This window comes from Aegilops tauschii, chromosome 2 (assembly GCF_002575655.3).
Source record: "Aegilops tauschii subsp. strangulata cultivar AL8/78 chromosome 2, Aet v6.0, whole genome shotgun sequence".
Lineage (NCBI taxonomy): Eukaryota > Viridiplantae > Streptophyta > Magnoliopsida > Poales > Poaceae > Aegilops > Aegilops tauschii.
The window spans coordinates 562,180,345-562,202,367 of NC_053036.3; positions in this window are offsets into that span (position 1 = coordinate 562,180,345).

Sequence of the window (22,023 nt, forward strand, 5' to 3'; positions counted from 1 at the left end):
TCGCTTGATGCACTAGAAGATTCCGAAGTTACTCTCCGATGTTCCCTCGATACTTTGTACCATCGCTTTTGCAATTCCATTCCATCGATAAACCCCAATGGATAACCAAGTACACTTGCCATTCATACAATCATTCCCTGTTGATCTTGCTATTACACGATACCTTGAAATTCTCTCTAATGTTCCGAGAATACTTTGTGCCTGCTGCCTTGCAGTTCTTTGCCACATGAATACCCCTACGGATAATTTCTCGCACTTACCGAGTATCCACTCATCCCCAGTTGATTCATGTATGTCACCAATCTTCGAAATACCATTTGATCTTCCAAAAATCCTCAGCAGCCTATTTCTCTTGAAATTCCTGCTTGCTTGCATCATGGTTAATCCCATAAGTATAGTAATCTTATTGGCAGTCTTTGTCACTATCATTTTGAGTCCATTGATTCAATATGTTGCGAATGCTCGCAATCCTCAATCAGATCCTAGAATTCATCCTTTCGGCTCAGACGTCATTTTAAGCATGAGCTGAATCTCGACCAATCAAATTGTTGTCGATTTTATTCCTAAGCTTACTCAACTTATCCATCCTTAATCAGAGCATTTGCTTCTGATCCTTTGATTTGGAAATCATAATTCCTTTACATGTGAGCTTTGAATTAGCCAGTTGCTTCTATAATCCAATGCCTTCGCATTGTTTCTTCCTCTGGTTGTGTGCCGATACTCACATCAGCTTCGCTATGGACCGTCGGATCCTTTGTTGAAATACCATCCGACAGTGTCCTTCGTATACAAAAACCTCGAGAAGTTCTTTCCCTGATATATAATGCCTTTGGTAAATTGTATCCTCTGCTTTCTCAAGCATGCTCTACTATCGAGCTTGTGTTAATTATTCTTGAAATTTGTGGTATATGCTCCTAAGATGCCCCGATGGGTTGAACCTATGCCTTACTCAAACCGTATGAACCCGAAAGTTTTCGCGAGTCATACTCTTCTGTTGCTTCGCCAAATAAAATTTCAACACTACAACTTTTTCGAAAACGAGAAGTGAATGAAAGGTTTTGCATTGGAGAAGTGGGAGTCGACCTTGAACCTTTGTGTTCATGCCCATGGACACGATGTGGTACTTATCATGGAAGCTTCTTGTAGTAATAACTATTTCCTTGATATAATATCCTTTGGTATCGGTGAATTGATCCTTTGCAATCGTGGTTTCGACCATATGTTCTTCTTAGATCCCATTTCTCGGGCAAGTTTAAGCACTTGTCTTCTGTGGATCAATACACCAGTCCAACCTTTACTTTGATCTTTCGTCGAGTATTACCCCCCTGGTATCTCGAGATTATCTTGGAACTGCATAACTTCTTATGAGTTCTTCATCAAGTACTACATTCTCACTGATTACAATTTTTCATGGGCTCTGAGTTATTAAACACTCAAAGACACCGATAACTGAACTGGGTCCGCACTACGGTTCAACAACTTTTAGTAATCTTATTTAAGTACGATTTTGTACCCGATCACGCCATTCCTAGCCTGATCGGCTATATCATTACCATGTTAAATTTTAACTGTGCTACCTGGTCCTTCTTCCCGGAGCACAATTTTTTTGACGATGAGCTAAGCTTACGTTGATCTTCCTCATCATATCATTTCGCTTTGGACAACAAGCTTGGTTTGGAGTTTGTGTCGTACCCTTGGATCCATTAACCTTTCGCTCCATCATTCCTTTGACTTGATGTCATCGCCGATCGATTACATCTTCGTGGAGCCTCTTGACAAAATTGTCGTGATCTTCTTTAACAATTGGACTCTTCCGGGATATCAATCGAATTCATGATGATAAGTACCAACCTCGTCCCTTGGTAATCTGAGTTACCATTGACAACATCCTTACCTTCTTTTGTCACAAACTTGTTCATGTTAGGGATGCAACTTGCTATCCAACTTGTATTATGTTCTACCTTGAAGTATTACTGTCTTACATGTCAAGGATGTTGTGAGGACTGCTCCACCTCTTAAAGAATTCTTGGTACAAGTGATACATCCCGCCATCTACATTCATCCCTTGGTCCTCGTGTTGTTTCCAACCGGAATACTGACGATTGAACTGTGAGGTGTAAAATTCAAAATTACTAGCAACCATATTGCTTGTAAGATAATGAACGATAGTTTCATTCTTTGGGTATTGGTTATTGGACCACCGTTCTGAACATTGATCATGTTACCTAAGCCCATATTTCGGGCGCACCTTTCAACCAATGTTAAATTGTGTATGTTTTCCTCGAGCATACATCATTATATCATTTGATCCGACAAATGTTATCTCCTTGTTCACATAATTGTGGAAATCCATCCTTTGGAAATCTCGATGATTTGTCGCTGAGTCCATCAGCCACCTCCTCATCCTCTCCTTGGGTTACTGATGAACTCTTGTTTCGGAACTCACTTCTATAGATCATTTCCCGAGAATCTTATGATGACTTCTCGTCAATTCGTGTCGCACCTTTTTATCTCAGGATCCCGAGTCTGAGGTATCCTGACACCAATCAGATCTAAATCTCGGTCAGATATGATGGTTGGGACATATTTCCAAGAGTTATAAAATTGGTCTTTATATGACCCGGTAAGGTGATGTCATGCCTAGCACACCTGGCCGGAGGACCTATTGTTATAGTTTTCTTTTGGCAAGGTTAGTCATTCTTCCATGAGGAAATTGTAAGAATTATTCTACAAGTTGTTCCTGATGGATCCTTGGTGTATCCAAAGTCTGACATTCGCTTGAAGACCATGTCAATGCTATCTCGAAGCATGTCTATGGTACTCTGTTTTTCAACAAGAACATTTGAAGCCCAATGCTAAATGATTCTTGCTCAATTATCCAAACACCGTTGGATGGGTAATGTCATGAAATTTCTCTCCCCTTACCTAAAGGGTTTTCTACATTGTATCCTGCCACGGATATCATGCTCTGCTTGTCCTTGGGAAGGATATATCCCTGAAATATGTGTTTAAACACATTTTCTTTTCCATTGTTCTGTTTAATCTGATGATCACCTTTTCCTTTCCATTGTTTTGTTTAACCTTACTGGTGATCTATATGATCTAAGAAGTAATATCCTCCTGCTTATCTAAACACCTTGGTGTACAACCGTGTCGGTAGGACCCTGTTGCTTTTGTTGATGGCATTCCGGTAACCACCGATGGATGAGAACTTTGCCTATTGGTCCGCCTCGTTTCAACGAGCAGGAAAATGGTTCTCTTCGTCCCTCGCCCTTGGTACCGATGTTATTGCCGACATAACCGACAGACTATACTCTGACATGCCAGTGACCGTGCAAGATGTCAGCCCCCTTTCTACTTTAAACCACATGGTGGGCCCATAACTCACAGTTCCACAGGATGGAAACCTGACTCTCCTGTACACCCTGTTGCCAAAGTTATTCCTAGAGCTTGACTTCGCATGTAGTTCACAGGCCACATGCCTAGTGATCTATTATGGTATTAGACGCAATACTTATTCCCATTGCTCTAAACCCCTTTCACATTTCGTATCAGGCAATGAACAATTGCCTATGCGCTTGAAACTTCTACTTTGCACCTTCTTACCTTGCTCTTGATAATTTCTTAAGTTTCAATTCGAGAGTTACTTTTTGCCACCTCCCCAGATGTTATCTACCAGATAGACAACCTTGTAGATGTCCGTTCTCCCGGAATACCCCCTTATCCTTTCGTAAGTACGATGGAGACCCTGAGGAAAGGATGACGACTTTATCATGATGACCTGAAGCAGAGGAAGAAGACATCAACGCAACGGATCGACCTCTTCGAGAAGAGCAACTAAGACCGAGAAGAATCGTTAGAATTTCGTAACCTATTCTTCCCCCTTACTCCCCTCTTAAATCTCGGGACGAGATTTCTTGTAGTGGAGGAGAATTGTGACGCCCAGATAATCAAGCTATAGTGAACCTCTGCTAATGATGCCACGTCACCTCGATTACTGTTGTTAACCTCGCGTTAGATCAAAATGCTTCAAAATCAAATTTGAATTTTTGATAAACAATAAAAGTTTTCAAATATCAAATAATGTTCGGGCAGTGCCAAAAATGGCATAGGTAATTATGGTGTAGAAGACACAATTCTATAAAATACTTAAATGCCCTAAATTAAATAAATCAGAAAAGGAAAATAAATAAAAGATAAGAAATACAAAAACAGAAAACAAAACTAAAGAAAATAAAAATAAAACAAAGAACCCCCTCCCCCCGCTGGGCCTTGGCCCAGCTAGGCCATCAGGCCAGCCCACCCGCGCCGAACCCCCTGGGCTACTAACCCGCCCACCACCAAACCCTAGCGCCGCACCCTCCCCACTCGCCCCCACGTCTCTCTCTCGTTCCCCTCGCCCCTCTCTCGCTGGATCTGGATCGGAAGGGCCCGACGCCGCCGCCGTCCTCACCGTCGACCACCGGAGCCACTCGCCGGACTGCCTCCTCTTCGCCTGGTCGTCTCCATCATCCTCCTCACGCACCACTGCCACGAACCCGACGGCCCCAGTGAGCCTCGCCCCTCTCCGCTTTGCCTATCTGCCCGTCCCTCTCCGACGCATGTTGTGCGCACTCAACGCGCCCGCTGGCGCCGACCCGCGCCTGAGTTCGCGCGCCTCACCCGCACTCCGCCATGCCCCGCACGCGCACACACGCGTCGCGCTCCGGCCGTCCGCTGGCCACGCCCTACGCACATGCTACGTGCCCCGCCGCGGTCCTGCTAGCTCCATCGCCGCAGCCTGCCCCGACCTCCTCTGCTGTGCGCACGCGCGCCCACCGCACCCACGCGCGGTTCGGATGACCTCCCCCGCTCGTGCCCCTCGCCTCGCAGCCCCGCCTCCACCGCTTCCCGCGTTGACCGCGTCCCGCTCGCTGCCGCACGTCGTGACCACCCCTGGTCACGCCCTCACCTGCGCGGCCCCTCTGCGTCATGCGCCGCCATTTCTCGCTGCTCCCGCCGCCCGCCTACGCTCGCCCAGCCGCAACCCCGCCTCCACCGCTGCTCGCTGGCGCTTCCCTGCCGCTGGCTCGGCCCCGCACTGGCCGCACCACCCCTCCCGCTTCGCCCTTCACCGCCGGCCCCAGGCCACCGGCCTCCCCCTGCTCCAGCGCCCTACCGTGGCCGCTGGCGCGCTCTAGCGCCCGTACACCCCGCCGCGGCCCGGTTCACCCCCTCGTTCGGGCGCCCGCCCCATTAACCGCCACCCATGCGCCCGCTTTGGCCCCAGGAGCCTATGACAGCTGGGCCCCGCCCCCTGGGCCATTGACAGGTGGGCCTAGCCCCAGAACGTTTTATATAAAAAAGAAGATTAAAATAAATAAATATTAAAAAACTAATTAATTAATTAATTAACTTAATTAATTCTGTTTAGATTAACCTAATCATTAGGTAAACTAATTAACTCTGTTTAATTAACCTGCTAATTAAACAGTGTATGACATGCAGACCCCACACGTTAGTTTGACCAGTCAACACCTCTGTTGACTGCTGACGTCATACTGACGTCATGCTGATGCAATAATACTAATTTCGAATTAATTTAATAATAATAATTTAGAAAATGATTTAAAACTTTTAAAATTAATATAAAATAAACCGTAGCTCAAATGGGAAAACTTTGTACATGAAAGTTGCTCAGAACGACGAGACAATTTCGAATACGCAGCCCGTCCGTCCGCCACACATCCCTAACCTATAGAACTCGCAACTTTCCCCCTCCGGTTCATCTGTCCGAAAACGCGAAACACCGGGAATACTTTCCCGGATGTTTCCCCCTTCGCCGGTATCACCTACTACCGCGTTTGGGCACACCAGCATCACACTTTGTCATGTCATGCATCGTCATGCATTTGTTTGCATTGTATTTATTGTTTCTTCCCCCTCTTCTCTCGCTAGACACCGAGACCGACGCCGCTGCTACCCAGTACGACTACGGTGTTGACGACCCCTCCTTCTCGGCTGAGCTTCCAGGCAAGCCCCCCCCCTTGATCACCAGATATCGCCTATTTTTCTCTATACTGCTTGCATTAGAGTAGTGTAGCATGTTACTGCTTTCCGTTAATCCTATTTTGCTGCATAGCCTGTCCTTGCTACTACTGTTGTTACCTTTACCTGCAATGCTACATGCTTAGTATAGGATGCTAGTATTCCATCTGTGGCCCTACATTCTTGTCCGTCTGCTGTGCTATACTATCGGGCCGTGATCACTCGGGAGGTGATCACGGGTATATACTATATACTTTATACATGATACATGTGGTGACTAAGGTCGGGTCGGCTCGAGGACTACCCGCGAGTGATTCACGGATTGGGGGCTGAAAGGACCTTTGTCCCGACGACCCTCTGGGTGGATCTTTGTGGCGGAGCGACAGGGCAGGTTGAGACTACCTAGGTGAGAGGTGGGCCTGGCCCTGGTCGGCGTTCGCGGTTACTTAAAATAACACGCTTAACGAGTTCTTGGTATTTGATCTGAGTCTGGCCACTGGCCTATACGCACTAACCAGCTACGCGGGAACAATTATGGGCACTCGACGTCGTGGTATCAGCCAAAGCCTTCTTGACGTCAGCGACTGAGTGGCGCGCGCCGGGTTGGACCGCGTAACGCAACTTCCTTTGTAATGGAGGTTGCTAGGTCTGCTCACTGGCCGCGTTCGCAACGTGCTGGTGACAATGGGAGATGGGCCCAGACCCCTGTGCGCATAGGATTTAGACCGGCGTGCTGACCTCTCTGTTGTGCCTAGGTGGGGCTGCGATGTGTTGATCTTCCGAGGCCAGGCATGACCCATGAAAGTGTGTCAGGCCAAATAGGATCGAGTGTGTTGGGTTATGTGGTGCACCCCTGCAGGGAAGTTTATCTATTCGAAGCCGTGTCCCTCGGTAAAAGGATGACCCGGAGTTGTACCTTGACCTTATGACAACTAGAACCGGATACTAAATAAAACACACCCTTCCAAGTGCCAGATATAACCCGATGATCGCTCTCACACAGGGCGACGAGGAGAGGATCGCCGGGTAGGTTTATGCTATGCGGTGATACTTGGTGAACTTACCATCTACTCTCTTCTACATGCTGCCAGATGGAGGTTGCCAGAAGCGTAGTCTTCGACAGGATTAGCTATTCCCCTCTTATTCTGGCATTCTGCAGTCCAGTCCACCGATATTGCCCCTTTACACCGATACCCATGCATATGTAGTGTAGATCCTTGCTTGCGAGTACTTTGGATGAGTACTCACGGTTGCTATTCTCCCTCTTTTCCCCCTTTCCATTCTACCTGGTTGTCGCAACCAGATGCTGAAGCCCAGGAGCCAGACGCCAGCGTCGACGACGACTCCTACTACATCGGAGGTGCCTACTACTACGTGCAGCCCACTGACGACGACTAGGAGTAGTTTAGGAGGATCCCAGGCAGGAGGCCTGCGCCTCTTTCGATATGTATCCCAGTTTGTGCTAGCCATCTTATGGCAACTTGTTTAACTTATGTCCGTACTCAGATATTGTTGCTTCCGCTGACTTGTCTATGATCGAGCACTTGTATTCGAGCCCTCGAGGCCCTTGGCTTGTATTATGATGCTTGTATGACTTATTTTATTTTTAGAGTTGTGTTGTGATATCTTCCCGTGAGTCCCTGATCTTGATCGTACACGTTTGCGTGTATGATTAGTGTACGATTGAATCGGGGGCGTCACATCTGCCGAAGGACAATCCGGTGCCACTCCCGTATCAACCCTTGCCTTCAAACCAGGGTCAGGAACCTGACTTGTGGAAGCGCGGCCGGTAAGATTCCCAGACATAGTCCGGCAAACGCTTTTCCTGATAAGACGCGGTGGATAATGTCACAGTTGAATGTGACTGCCAAAGGGCATATTTAAAAGCCATACCTCTTTGATGAAGGTTCAGTCGTATCTTCGTTAGCGTTCCTCTTCGAAGGCTTGCCCGGCGTGGGCGCCGCTCTCTTCAGAGTTGCCTCTTGGGTAGCAGGATGCACCGAACGCCTCCCCTTTTGAGCACGAGACAGTGCGGTGGGTGAGGAAGAACAAGGAAAATCTTTCGGAGGAAATGCCTCCTGATTACTTATGTGTGAAGCAGGGAGAAGACCGGGATAATCGGCGGTGATGGCCACTTCCGTGCCGTCATAGCTCGCCTGGTAAAACACCCCGTCCTCGAGCACCACGAATATGTCCATATCCTCTTCGAATCCGGGGTCAAGGTCCCGATTATGGCCCTCTGGTTGCGGGGCAGGGCTGTAAAGCCCCTCGGAGATCTTTCGCCAGTGCTGTTACAAATGGACGAATTAATATTCATTGAAAGTGATTCTGGGAGTGGAGTGAGTAGAGAAGAGGGGTTGGAACTTACCCAGCTAGGAGGATTGTACATGGAAAATCCATCTCTGCGCTTGATACGAAGAATTCCTCTTCCTCCCCTTTCAACAGTTCGGCCAATATCTTGGCCAGAGCGGCGGGGGTGTCCGGACCCTTCCGGCCGCAGCGGGAGGCGTCATCCTCCCCATTGTAGTGCCACATGGGAAGACCTCTATATTGGGGTGGTTGAACCCCCCGTACTATGGAAGTCGCCATTACCTCGACTATTGATAATCCGGACTGGGCGAGCGTCCTTATCTTGCTCATGAGTTGACGAACCTCCGCACTATCTTCCTCCTCAAGGCTCCAAGGGTGCCAGCTGTGGCGTTTCTTCAAGGGAACGCTTGTGAACTCGGGAAGACCCCTCCGAACTGGGTCAGGAAGTGCGACGTCCTCAATGTAGAACCATTCGGAAGACCCTTCTTCGGATGCCTTCTTTGGTGTGCCAGACAGGTATCCGGTCCCGGCGATGCACCATATTTCGGCTCCGCCCACTTCAAATATTGATTCCTCGTGGTTGCACGGGACGAGACAGAATAGCTTTCTCCACAATTCAAAATGGGCCTCGCAACCCACGAATATCTCGCAAAGGGCGAGGTAGCCCACGATATGCAGGATGGAGACGGGAGTGAAATTGTGCAGTTGGAGGCTATAATACTCCAGAAGCCCTCGGAGGAACGGATGAATTGGAAATCCAACACCTCTTAGCAAATAGGGGATGATTGTAATGCCCACGATGCGGCTATATCTCCCACGTGTCGAGGCACGACTTAGAGGCATAACCGCATTGTGGTTTTGTCGCAAGAAGGGTCATCTTCACAGAATCCCATGTAATGAACAAGAATGGGATAAAGAGTTGGCTTACAATTGCCACTTCACACAATACATAAATAAATCATACATCAATCAGAGTACACACATAGGTCCGACTACGGAACCAAAAGAAAAGAAGACAACCCCAAATGCTAGATCCCCGATCATCCCAACTGGGCTCCACTACTGATCATCAGGAAACGAAACATAGTAACGACCAAGTTCCTCGTCGAACTCCCACCTGAGCTCGGTTGCGTCATCTGCACTGTTATCATCGGCACCTGCAACTGTTTTAGAAGTATCTGTGAGTCACGAGGACTCAGCAATCTCACACCCGCGAGATCAAGACTATTTAAGCTTAAGGGTAGGAAAGGGGTAGTGAGGTGGAACTGCATCAAGCACTAAGCATATATGGTGGCTAACATACGCAAATAAGAGCGAGAAGAGGAGCAACGGAATGGTCGTCAACTAGTAATGATCAAGAAGTGATCCTGAACTCCTACTTACGTCAAACATAACCCAAAAGCCGTGTTCACTTCCCGGACTCCGCCGAAAAGAGACCATCACGGCTACACACGCGGTTGATGCATTTTAATTTAAGTCAAGTGTCAAGTTCTCTACAACTGGACATTAACAAATTCCCATCTGCCACATAACCGCGGGCACGGCTCTCGAAATTTTATACCCTGCAGGGGTGTCCCAACTTAGCCCATTATAAGCTCTCACGGTCAACGAAGGATATTCCTTCTCCCGGGAAGACCCGACCAGTCTCGGAATCCCGGTTTACAAGACATTTCGACAATGGTAAAACAAGACCAGCAAAGCCGCCCGATGTGCCGACAATCCCGATAGGAGCTGCACATATCTCGTTCTCAGGGCAACACCGGATGAGACATCCTACGAGTAAAACCAGACCTCGAGTTTCCACGAGGGGGCCCCGCAGTCTACTCAGTTCAGACCAGCACTTAGAGAAGCACTGGCCCGGGGGGGTTAAAATAAAGATGACCCTCGGGAGCACGACTCCCAAGGGAAAAGGGCTAGGTGAGGCAAATGTAAAACCAAGGTTGGGCCTTGCTAGAAGAGTTTTATTCAAAGCGAACTGTCAAGGGGGTCCCATAAATCACCCAACCACGTAAGGGACGCAAAATCAAGGAACATAACACCGGTATGACGGAAACTAGGGTGGCAAGAGTGGAACAAAACACCAGGCATAAGGCCGAGCCTTCCACCCTTTACCAAGTATATAGATGCATTAATTAAATAAGAGATGTTGTGATATCCCAACATATCCATGTTCCAACATGGAACAAACTTCATCTTCACCTGCAACTAGCAATGCTATAAGAGGGGCTGAGCAAAAGCGGTAACATAGCCAAACAACGGTTTGCTGGGAAAGGTGGGTTAGAGGCTTGGCATGGCAATATGGGAGGCATGATATAGCAAGTGGTAGGTAGCGCGGCATAGCAATAGAGCGAACAACTAGCAAGCAAAGATAGAAGTGATTTCGAGGGTATGGTCATCTTGCCTGAAATCCCGCTAGGAAGAAGAACGAGTCCATGAAGAAGACAAACGGATGAAGTCGAACAAATCATCACAACTCCGGAACGAAACCGAAGCTAACGAGAGAAGCAACCCGGAAAGAAACAAACAACATAGTAAACAACCACCACATAAACATGGCATGATGCACAAACAAGTATGATGCATGTCCGATTTAATGAGGCATGGCATGGCAAAGTGCATAAACAATACTACAAATTAAGTGGAGCTCAATATGCAACGAGTCGCATATTTACGAAACACCACATCAAATATTTAGTTCGCTCTCGTTTATGGTACTCATCAATATTAAATGTTGATTAACATGGCAAGAGGTGAAGAATATGAAAACTAACTATTTAGGCAAGTTTAAATGAGGCCGGAAATAACAAACAACAATTCCGGAAAATCCCCATATGCATAAATAGTAATTTAAAGGAAACAACAATAATAAACATTTTTAAATGTTGTTATCATGATGCGGATGACAATGCAAGTTTTATGCCATTTTATGAAAATGTTGACATGAGCATGTTATGAAGCATTTGTCACCGTGGTGGAAGAAAGGGGTGCCACGACAACGAATCCGAATATGATGCCACGACAACATATCGGTTCTGGTAGCTCATGGAGATACCGGTGCAAAAGAAGCAAGTGTGCGGATGTGCGGAACATGCTAGAGATGGTGGGGTGATCCCGATTACCGGGTTCCCACGGGTCGACGCAAGGCAAACGAGGAGGACCGTGCAAGTGACAAATTCGAACAGGTGCAAACATGGGCATCTCATACAACAAAGCATTCGTTTACGGGCGTCGTCTCGGGGTTATACCTTCGAAGCGTGCATTTTCAGGGCGGAACGAGTTCGATGCGGTGTAGATGGAAGTAGACTTTCTCGTGACGGTAGTGGAAGTAGTGGTTCACGTCTCGGAGAGGGACTTGACGCATCCGAACTCTCCGGAGGCGACGGTAGTGGAACTTGGCATTTGTAGTGGTACTATGCGTCAATTGTCATGGTACTTGGGATCTCTGGACTTGCCGATCTCGGTTCTTGTGACGGCAGTGGTACAAGGTCCTCGTGGAACTTGGGTTCCGGTCCTGTAGTCGTACTAGGCATCCGGTGAACTTGGCGTATCCAAAATGAGCAAGGCAAAAACCCTTCGTTCAGCGGTGCACGAACTTGGCGAAATCCACGAAGGCGTCCTTGGGTGTTCCTGGTTGCTGCGTCTTGGCAAATCGAAGGGGATCTTGGCATCCATGCAACCGGCAGCGGAGGTGCACGAAACCAGCGGCAGAGAACAAGCCGCAGCCGTGGCTCTCAAGATCAGCAACGAAGGCAGGGGAGGACAGCCTACGGATCGCGGGTGGAGCTTGGGCATGGAAGGAGGGTGGCGAGGCAGAGCAGCAGCGATGTCATGGGGGCGCGGGACTTGGACGCCAGCTGCAGGGAAGCTCGGGGTAGGGGAAGCAGACACCATGGGGACCGGGAGGAGCTCGGCTCCCCTCGGGCGTTGCAGGCTGCTGGTGGAGGAGACACGCGGGCGAGGTGGCTCCTGGTCGCCATAGAGGAAGCAGAGGACGGCGCGGGTCCGGCGACGACGGAGAACGGTAGGATGCGGCGAGGCTGCGCTGGCACTTGGCGAAGGCGTGGCCATGGACGACGGCGAGGTGGGTTGAGGGCGGCGGCGCTCCTGGTCGCAGCGACTGGACTCCGGTGACGAGGAGGAGGCAGAGGGGAACGGGACGAGGGTGCGGCGCTGCTCTCTCTCTCTCTCTCTCTGCGACGGCGCATCGAGGGAGGAGGGGATCGAGCAAGGGAGACTAGGGTTTACAACGGGGCGCGACTGGGCCTTAGAGGCCGGCCCGGTAGAGAAGGAAGTGGCCAGAGGCCTGGCTGGGCTCTCTTCTCCCTCTCTCTTATTTTCCAAAACAGTAAAAGAATAGGAAGAAAGAAAAGAGAGAAAGGAAAAAGGTTAGAGAAAGGACTTTGGCATGCGGATAATTTTCCCGGGCTCACAAAAATGAGCTTGAACCAGGAAGAATAGAAGTGGGCATGACCGAAAGTTTAAATTCAAACTCATTTGATTTAAATTCAAATGGTTTGAATAGAAAGTGAGGGTTGGGAAGGTCCAAAAAAAACTGTTGAGAATTTTGGCGGGGCTTCGAAAAGTGAAAAAATAATTTATGGGAAAAGTTTGAGGTCAAGAATATTGAGATAGAAAAGGCATGGAATTAAATTGCACGTGTGTGATGGTGAACTCCAATTAATGGAATATTTTAATATAGCTCCCTAATAATATTGGGAGGATATATGTTATAAAGAGAAATCAGCATGTGCATTTCCCTCGATTTAAATGGATCGAAGATCCATGCAATTTACTTAGTTGAGTTTTTAAAAATTAAATGACATGATGGCATGATGACATGATGCAATGCAAAATAAATAGAGCAAGCAAAAAGAAACACACGGTGATCACGAAATATATGGAAGTCTTCTGAATCACCGGTCTTGGGGCGTCACAACACTCCTCCCCTTACAAGAGATCTCGTTCTGAGATCTAGGGATGGCACCGGAGAGAAACGAAAGAGGAAGAGGTAAAACAAAGTTGCTTCTTGACAAAAGAGTGAAACCACGAACCTTGAGAGGTTAACCAATTTCAAGGAAAGAATACAGCGGAGATGAATGAAGTTGAGAACACTCCATTACATAAGAGGAACGTGGAATACGACGAGAACCAACAGGTTAAGGGACAAGATAGATTTTGAAGCCACTCCGGTTAAACCAAAATAGAGTAGGATTAAGAATGATATAATTTGGACAGCACTCCGACTGAAAATGGAAGGAATTAACATGAACTTGAGAAGATGGGATGATACTTGATGAAATCAACAACACACTGCCTCCGGAACTATTGAAAAATGGCACAAGGGGTAAGAAAGATTTCATACAACACTCCGGTTAAATGGATAAGCAAGAAAAGAATATGATCTTGGCAAAACGAGATGATGGGTCGAAGAAAACATCACAATGCCTTCGGGACAAATGAAAGAGTGGAATCAAGAGAACAGAGAAGAGAACAACAACTTCTATCACAATTGAATTTAAAAGAGCCTCCTTAAAAATAAGGATTGAACGGAGTTGTTGGAAAACCAACAACGAAAAAAATAAGCTTGTAGTGGACTTATGGAAACATCTCAACATTATGAGGTGACAAACGGCCACTAAAGGAAGCCATTGATTTGAGTGAGAGCACCAAGGCGATGAAAAACTTCTTTCACCAAGAGGATAGGAGAAGACTTGGATCATTGATAAGCACCATAATAGCAACATTCCTTAGGGAAGGCTTTAGGTGAAACATGACACAAGATAAATCCAACGAAGAGATTGGTGGATTTAAAATATCTCATTCTTGACAACATGTGAATCATGAAACGCGAACTCAAATTGTCAAGAATGACATAACACCACCTCAAATGATAAGGTAGAACGAATTGCACTTTAGAATGCAAGATGAAGAATGCTTGGACTCCACAAAACAAAACATGTGTTGAGCACCATGTTTATTTTAGAGTATAGCTTGGCGGATCTTAACTCCGTGAGAAATCTTGACGAACAATTGAAGAATGAAAAGGGATCCTTGATGAACCACCATGTAGAGCCTTCGTGAGAACTCCCGTAATAACAAAATGATAGAAAGGAAGAGAAGTTGAAAGAACAAGGTGATCCTTGCAATGATTTAGATGGAGCTTCGTGACGAGATAATGCGAAAAAACTTGGAACTTCGGAAAAGAAAAGATGAATCATCCGGAATTGAGAATGTGATATGATGAACAACTCTGGAAAGAAGAAACTAGATCACTTGGATGAAACCATAATAAGAATTGCGTTATGCATATCCTTCACCAATTTAAATTGATGACAAGCAACGGATTTGGCATACTACTTATTCTCGTAGAAAGGATTAAGATAGATATAGCAAACTTGAATAAGGTCTTGATGGAACCACCGGTGGGATTTGGAAACAACGAATGAATTAATATGATAACCAAGAAAGAGAACTCTTGAACGAACCACCGTAAGAATTGGAAATGAAAGAAGAAAAGATAAAGAAACACCGGGAAGAATTATAAAATGAACGAAGATGCTTGAGAGAATTTAGATACAAGTGAAACGAAGATATCATGAACTGATTAGAGGATATTTGAACGATGCACCGGTAAGATTTGGAGAACGAGAGCCGAACAGGGACCAGATCCGTGGGGGGAAGGAATCCCTGTGTTTACAGCTTCTCTAGCTGACCATGGGATACTGAACATTTCTCCCAATCACCTTTTTCTGGGACGTAGGGACGGGAGGAGCTGGGAACGCTAGCCATGTTGGAGTGGTCTTTCCTAGCAATCTTTGAGGATTTTTCCGCGTGGTGCCGAATGGATCTGAGATCCAGTCTCTTTAAATAGACACTCTTTCTTACATGGCCGGGGTGTAATGTGCAAAAGTACCCTGACCTCTCGCATTCGCTTGACACGTGGAAGCTGAAGTTGTTGATACACAGAAGCCGAGGGGCACGACATTAAATGGAAGGTCGAATACATCGCTTTGAAGTCATCGAAGGAGGAACTCGCCTTGCAATGCCGAAGACAATCTGCGCGCCGGAAACCTCATCATTGAAGCCTGGTTCGGGGGCTACTGCAGGAGTCCTGGACTAAGGGGTCCTCGGGCGTCCAGCCAGTTAGCCATGGGCCGGACTGATGGGCTGTGAAGATACAAAGACCGAAGACTCTACCCGTGTACGGATGGGACTCTCCTTGGCGTGGAAGGCAAGCTTGGAGTCCAAACATGAAGATTCATTTCTCTGTAACCGACCTTATGTAACCCTAGATCCCTCCGGTGTCTATATAAACCGGAGGGCTAGGTCCGTAGAGGCCAATCAATCATAATCATAGTCATATAGGCTAGACTTCTAGGTTTAGTCATTACGATCTCGTGGTAGATCAACTCTTGTAATACTCATATTCATCAACATCAATCAAGCAGGAAGTAGGGTATTACCTCCATAGAGAGAGCCCGAAGCTGGGTAAACATTGTGTCCCCTGTCTCCTGTTACCATCGACCTTAGACGCACAGTTTGGGACCCCCTACCCGAGATCCGCCGGTTTTGACACCAACAGTCACCTCATGATTTGTTTTTTTGTACGCCTTTTTTTTGTTTTTTAACCTTTTGTTTTTTCCTTATGTGGGCCTTGTGTGGCTTTTTCACCTGGGCTTTGCCTGCCCAGACGCTTATCACCGTGGGCCTTGGCTAGCCACAAAAATAACCCTAACTTCCATGTTTCACTAAGGACTTCGTCCCCGCATATTCCCATGACTTTCTCGACCATCGGGATGATTTGAGAGATGATTTGGCTCAACTAGAGCCCTTGGATTAAAGAGGAGAAGCTACATTCACCGAGGAGATCCTTGGAGACCAGCTATCTATACACCTCCAGCCCTAGCCGTCGGAAAGCAATCATCATCAACTCCCATCTATCCCCACAAGCGGTCACACATCCATTGCTGCAGCAACGTCATCTCCAACATAGAAGCGCCAAGAGAAGGAAGAACTAAGAAGGAGGCTCCTCCGACGCCCCGCACCGGCCTTTAGGTTGGTTGCTTCTCCACCCATGTCGCCATGACCTTCTCCTTCCCTAACTCGACATTGGCATGTAACTTGTCTCTCCCTTTTTTTTTTCTCATTACAAGTTTGAGTACTTGTTTTAGTTCTCGGGAATATGGATGAGCTCTAATATGATTAGAACCGAATGCTTATAAGAGATTAAATGTCCTCTTTATATGTGATGAGTCAATTATTCCTCATGGTGTTGTACAACACCGGTCACCCGCAAGTTGCCCTTTTGGACATGAGGGATTTACTACCTTTGCAATGGTGGGTAGATGAGGTATTTAGTGTCAACACTTATCTCCATCCTTCCCCAACCTTAAATAGAGGAATAACGGAGAACGCCAAAGCTTTATGCCGGTTTGCAGGAAAACCCTTAATCATTGTTACTGTAAACTATTGGGGGGAGGAATGGCGGTGGCGTGCATGATTGGTTACTGCATGTATACATGCGTCTTTATTTGACTCCGCCCACACATGACACATACATAGTGAATTATAGATGCAGACTTAGAACTACCCAACCTAAAACCTCTCCCTCGTCCACGCGCGCTTCCTGCCCAAAAAGGCCAGTGCCGCTCCAGAGCGTCATGATCTGTCTCCATCGCATCTACTTTTCCAAACTCTTTTGCCCTTGTTTTGGACTCTAATATGCATGATTTGAATGGAACTAACCCGGACTGACGCTGTTTTCAGTAGAATTGCCTTGGTGTTATTTTTGTGCAGAAATAAAAGTTCTCGGATTGACCTGAAAATTTACGAAGAATATTTTTGGAATATATAACAAATACCGGCGAAAGAATCAACCAGAGGGGATCCACCAGGAGTCCACAAGGGTGGAGGGCGCGCCCCTACCTTGTGGGTCCCTTGGACCTCCTCTGACTCTATATATTCACATCCGGAGAGAAAAAAATCTAGGAGAAGAGTTTATCACGTTTCACGATATGGAGCCGCCGCCACCTCCTGATCTTCACCGGGAGGGCTGATCTGGAGCCTGATTTGGGCTCCGGAGAGGGGGAATCGATGCCATCGTCATCATCAACCATCCTCGATCACCAATTTCATGATGCTCACCGCCGTGCGTGAGTAATTCCATCGTAGGCTTGCTGGACGGTGATGGGTTGGATGAGATTTATCATGTAATTGAGTTAGTTTTGTTAGGGTTTGATCCCTGGTATCCACTATGTTCTGAGATTGATGTTGCTATGACTTTGCTATGCTTAATGCTTGTCACTAGGGCCCGAGTGCCATGATTTCAGATCTGAACCTATTATGTTTTCATGAATATATATGTGTTCTTGATCCTATCTTGCAAGTTGTAGACACCTACTACGTACTATGATCCGCATATCCCAAGGGGACAATAATTGGGATTCTTTCCGGTGATTACCGTAGTTTGAGGAGTTCATGTATTCACTAAGTGCTAATGCTTTGGTTTGGTTCTTTATTAAAAGGAGGCCTTAATATCCCTTAGTTTCCATTAGGACCCCTCTGCCACGGGAGGGTAGGACAAAAGAAGTCATGCAAATTCTTTTCTATAAGCACGTATGACTATATACGGAATACATCCCTACATTATATTGATGAATTGGAGCTAGTTCCGTGTCACCCTAGGCTATAACTGTTGCATGATAGATGCAATCTGACATAATTATCCATCACTGATCCATTGCCTACGAGCTTTTCACATATTGATCTTTGCTCAGTTACTTTGCCGTTGCTACTGTTACAATCACTACAAAACTGCTACTGTCACTTTTGATACCGTTACCGTCACTTCCATACTACTTTGCTACTAAATACTTTGCTGCAGATATTAAGTCTTTAAGGTGTGGTTGAATTGACAGCTCGGCTGCTAATACTTGAGAATAATCTTTGGCTCCCCTTGTGTCGAATCAATAAATTTGGGTTGAATACTCTACCCTAAAAAACTGTTGCAATCCCTTATACTTTTGGGTTATCACGTCATTGCCCACAATTATGCCCAGCCAGAGCGGATGCGACCGCTCACTCGCGCCGTCATTGAAGCGGCGAGCCGGCCGAGAGAGCGTCGCTTCCCGGTGCGGGCGACTGCTACGCGTTCAAATGACACGTCGGCCACCCGTTCGTCTGTCTGTCGCCCACATTGATGGCATGCGGTTGCTGAGTGTTGGGAATGTAGCATGCAATTTCATAAAATGCGGCGATTGCTAACATGATTCGGACGGACTTAAGCATTGGTACGGGTGATAAAGTCTCATCGTAGTCAACCCCTTGAACTGATTGAAAACCTTTTTGCGATAAGTCGAGCTTTGTAGATAGTAACATTACCATCAGCGTTAGTCTTCTTCTTGAAGATCCATTTATTCTCTATGGATTGCTGATCATCGGGCAAGTTCATCAAAGTCCATACTTTGTTCTCATACATGCATCCTATCTCAGATTTCATGGCCTCAAGCCATCGGTCGGAATCTGGGCTCATCATAGCTTCTTCGTAGTTTGTAGCTTCGCCTTGGTCTAGTAACATGACTTTCCAGGATAGGATTACCGTACCAGTTGGTCCGGATCGTGCTCTGGTCGACCTACGAAGTTCAGTTGTAACTTGATCTGAAGTTTCATGATCATCATCATTAGCTTCCTCTCTAGTTGGTGTAGGCATCACGGGAACAATTTTCTCTGATGTACTACTATCCAATTCGAGAGAAGGTAGAATTATCTCATCAAGTTCTACTTTCCTCCCACTCACTTCTTTCGAGAGAAACTCCTTCTCTAGAAAGGACCCATACCTAGCAACAAAAAATCTTGCCTTCGGATCTGTGGTAGAAGGTGTACCCAATTGTTTCCTTAGGGTATCCTATGAAGACGCACTTCTCCGGTTTGGGTTCGAGCTTATTAGGCTAAAGCATTTTGACATAAGTGTCACAACCCCAAACTTTAAGAAACGACTGAAAGTGCAATCATGCCCTTAATATTATTTTGATGTTGATGACAATATACTCATAGGGGACTAACAAAGTTTGTCAAGTATATCTCAGGTGTTAGTCTCTTCGGTATCATGTGTGTGTGGATTCTGACTTCGGAAATATTTATCTTCCTCAAGAACGAAGAAACAAGTATACTAGCTTAGGCACCTTTTTAAGCTTGTTCTCGAGTATAGGGATCCCACACTATTAAGAGGGGAACATGGGGTCTTGTGAGAGTCTTGCTCAAACAATCTTCTAAAACTTATTTCTGATCTTTGTCTCGGTCGGATGACCGGTCTTCACCAGACGTCCGGTACCTCCTTTCCAGAACCAAAACATCGGATTTCCGGTTTCCATCGGATGTCCGACTTCTCCTCATCAGTATAGAAACATTGGTTGACCGACGTCCACCAGACGTCCGGTACCTTTTCTACAGAACCAAAACATCGGATGTCTGGCGTTCACTGGACGTCTGGTACTTTCTCTATAGTGCCAAAACATCGGACGTCCGGTACCTTCTATACCACGCCAAAACATCGGATGTCCGGTTCCTATCGGACATCTGGTGCTTGCCGAGCCCTCGGTCGTCCGGTGTGTATCAGACGTCCGATGCTGCTGTGCTATTTTGGTCCCAGCGGCCACTTATTGAGGCATACTATAAATATCTCTCTCCTATCATGTGGGAGGGTTGACCATTCACTTTGAACACCCTCAAGAACACTTTTTACTCTCTCTCTCTCACTCTCCTACACCAAATCTTAGATCCCTAAGGGATTTGAGGGCATTTGAGTGAAGGTGTCCACCCAAGTGATAGATGCACTCCTTCCCCTTCTTTGCACCAAAGGAATTTGTGATTTGAGAAAGTCTTGAGCTTTTACCCATTGTTCTTGTTACTCTTGGAGGTTGGAGACTCTTAGGCGGTAGGAGTGTTTCGGAGAGGAATTGACCTTTGTGATTACCCCCGGAAAGTTTGTGAGGGTTTGGAGACCACCCCAAGGTCTACCACTAGTGGTTGAGAAACGCCTTCGTGGTGTTGTCTCAAAGGGATAATAGGGTGAGCCTTCGTGGCGTTGGTTTGCCTTCGTGGTAACATCCACCTCTCTAACGGTGAAGTAGCTTCCCTCCAAGGAAGTGAACATCGGCATACATCCTCGTCTCTCAGAGTTGCGCTTATCCCTAACCCTAACTTCCTACTTGTGGTTGCTTGTGTCTTAGCCCTTACTCATATCATATTGTGCTTACTTACTCATATACTTGTGTTACTCATTTACCTTGCTTAGCTCTTGGCATCTTACTTGCAATTGTTAGGCTCACTTTCATATTCCGCATTATTGCCTAAAATTGCTAAGTAATAATTCAAATTTGTAATTGTACCTATTTACCCCCCTCTAGGTCCATCTCGATCCTTTCAATTGGTACCAGAGCCTCGTGCTCTATTCTTGTGGCTTAACTGCCCTAGAGCGAGATGAACCCCGATGGGACTCCCACTGTTGCGGATCCGAAGGATAAGGGTGGGGCTTCTACGGAAGCCAAGTCTTTTACTTCTGAGGATCTAGAACAGGCCCTTGCTAAGAAAAAGGAGGAGCATGATGCTTCTCTTGAGGCCTTGGTCCAAATGAGACTAGCCACATTAACCATGATGCTTGCACCACTTTATAGTGGTGCAGCCTCGAGGCCAACTGTGCCTACTCCTTCACTTGGCCAACAACCTCCTAGCAATGAACACTCCAGTGTTCCTTGGCTTTATGCAAGACCTGAAATAGAGAAACTAAAGTATAATCCGCAAGGCAAACCTCCTTTACTTGATGACACTAACAATTTCGCTTTGTGGAGAGTTGCTATGCAGGATCATCTTCGATATGGGAATGATGAGATGTTGGAGATCTTGGAGTATGGGTACCAAGCTGTTAACCCGAAGAATCTTACACCAAGAGAGATATACGACAAGAATATCAACGACACAACAACCATGTGCATAAGGAGAGGTATGACTTACAAGCAAAGGAGACCATACATACACATCACAAGTGACAAGGAATTATGGGATAGCATTGTGAGGACAAAGACCAGTACCTCTACTCTCTGGCTTGCTCAATATGAAATTGCCAAGGGTCAATTGCAAAACTTTTGTATGGAGAAAGGTGAATCTCCCAAGCAGGTCCTTGAGCGTCTTATGACTCTCACCACTGGCATCGATTCCTGTGAGTGTCACAAGACACAAGATGGATTCAACTTGACTAAGCGATTTCTCGTGGACAAGTTACTTCATGCTCTTGCTCCATATCATCACCAAATGGCCGGTGTGGGACATAAGACAACACCATGGATTCAAGGAAATGGCTCCGGATGACATCATATCCACTTTCCAACTATTTGAAGAGTCAAAGGCAAATGCTACAAAACATCTTGCCATGCATGGTACCTCAACATCAAAGATAAATCTTGCATTGAAGGCCAAGCATGTATGTGAAGAAGAGCAAAGTGAAGAAGAAGAAGAAGAAGAAGAAGATGATGAAGATGGTAATGAGATTGACTCGGATGAGAGTCCTTCATATGAATACATTGCCCTCTTTGTCAAGAAGTTTAGCGCGGGAAAATTCAAGGGAAGATTCCAAAAGAAGAAAGTGAGAAAATGCTACAACTGTGATGAAACCAACCACTTCTCCAACGATTG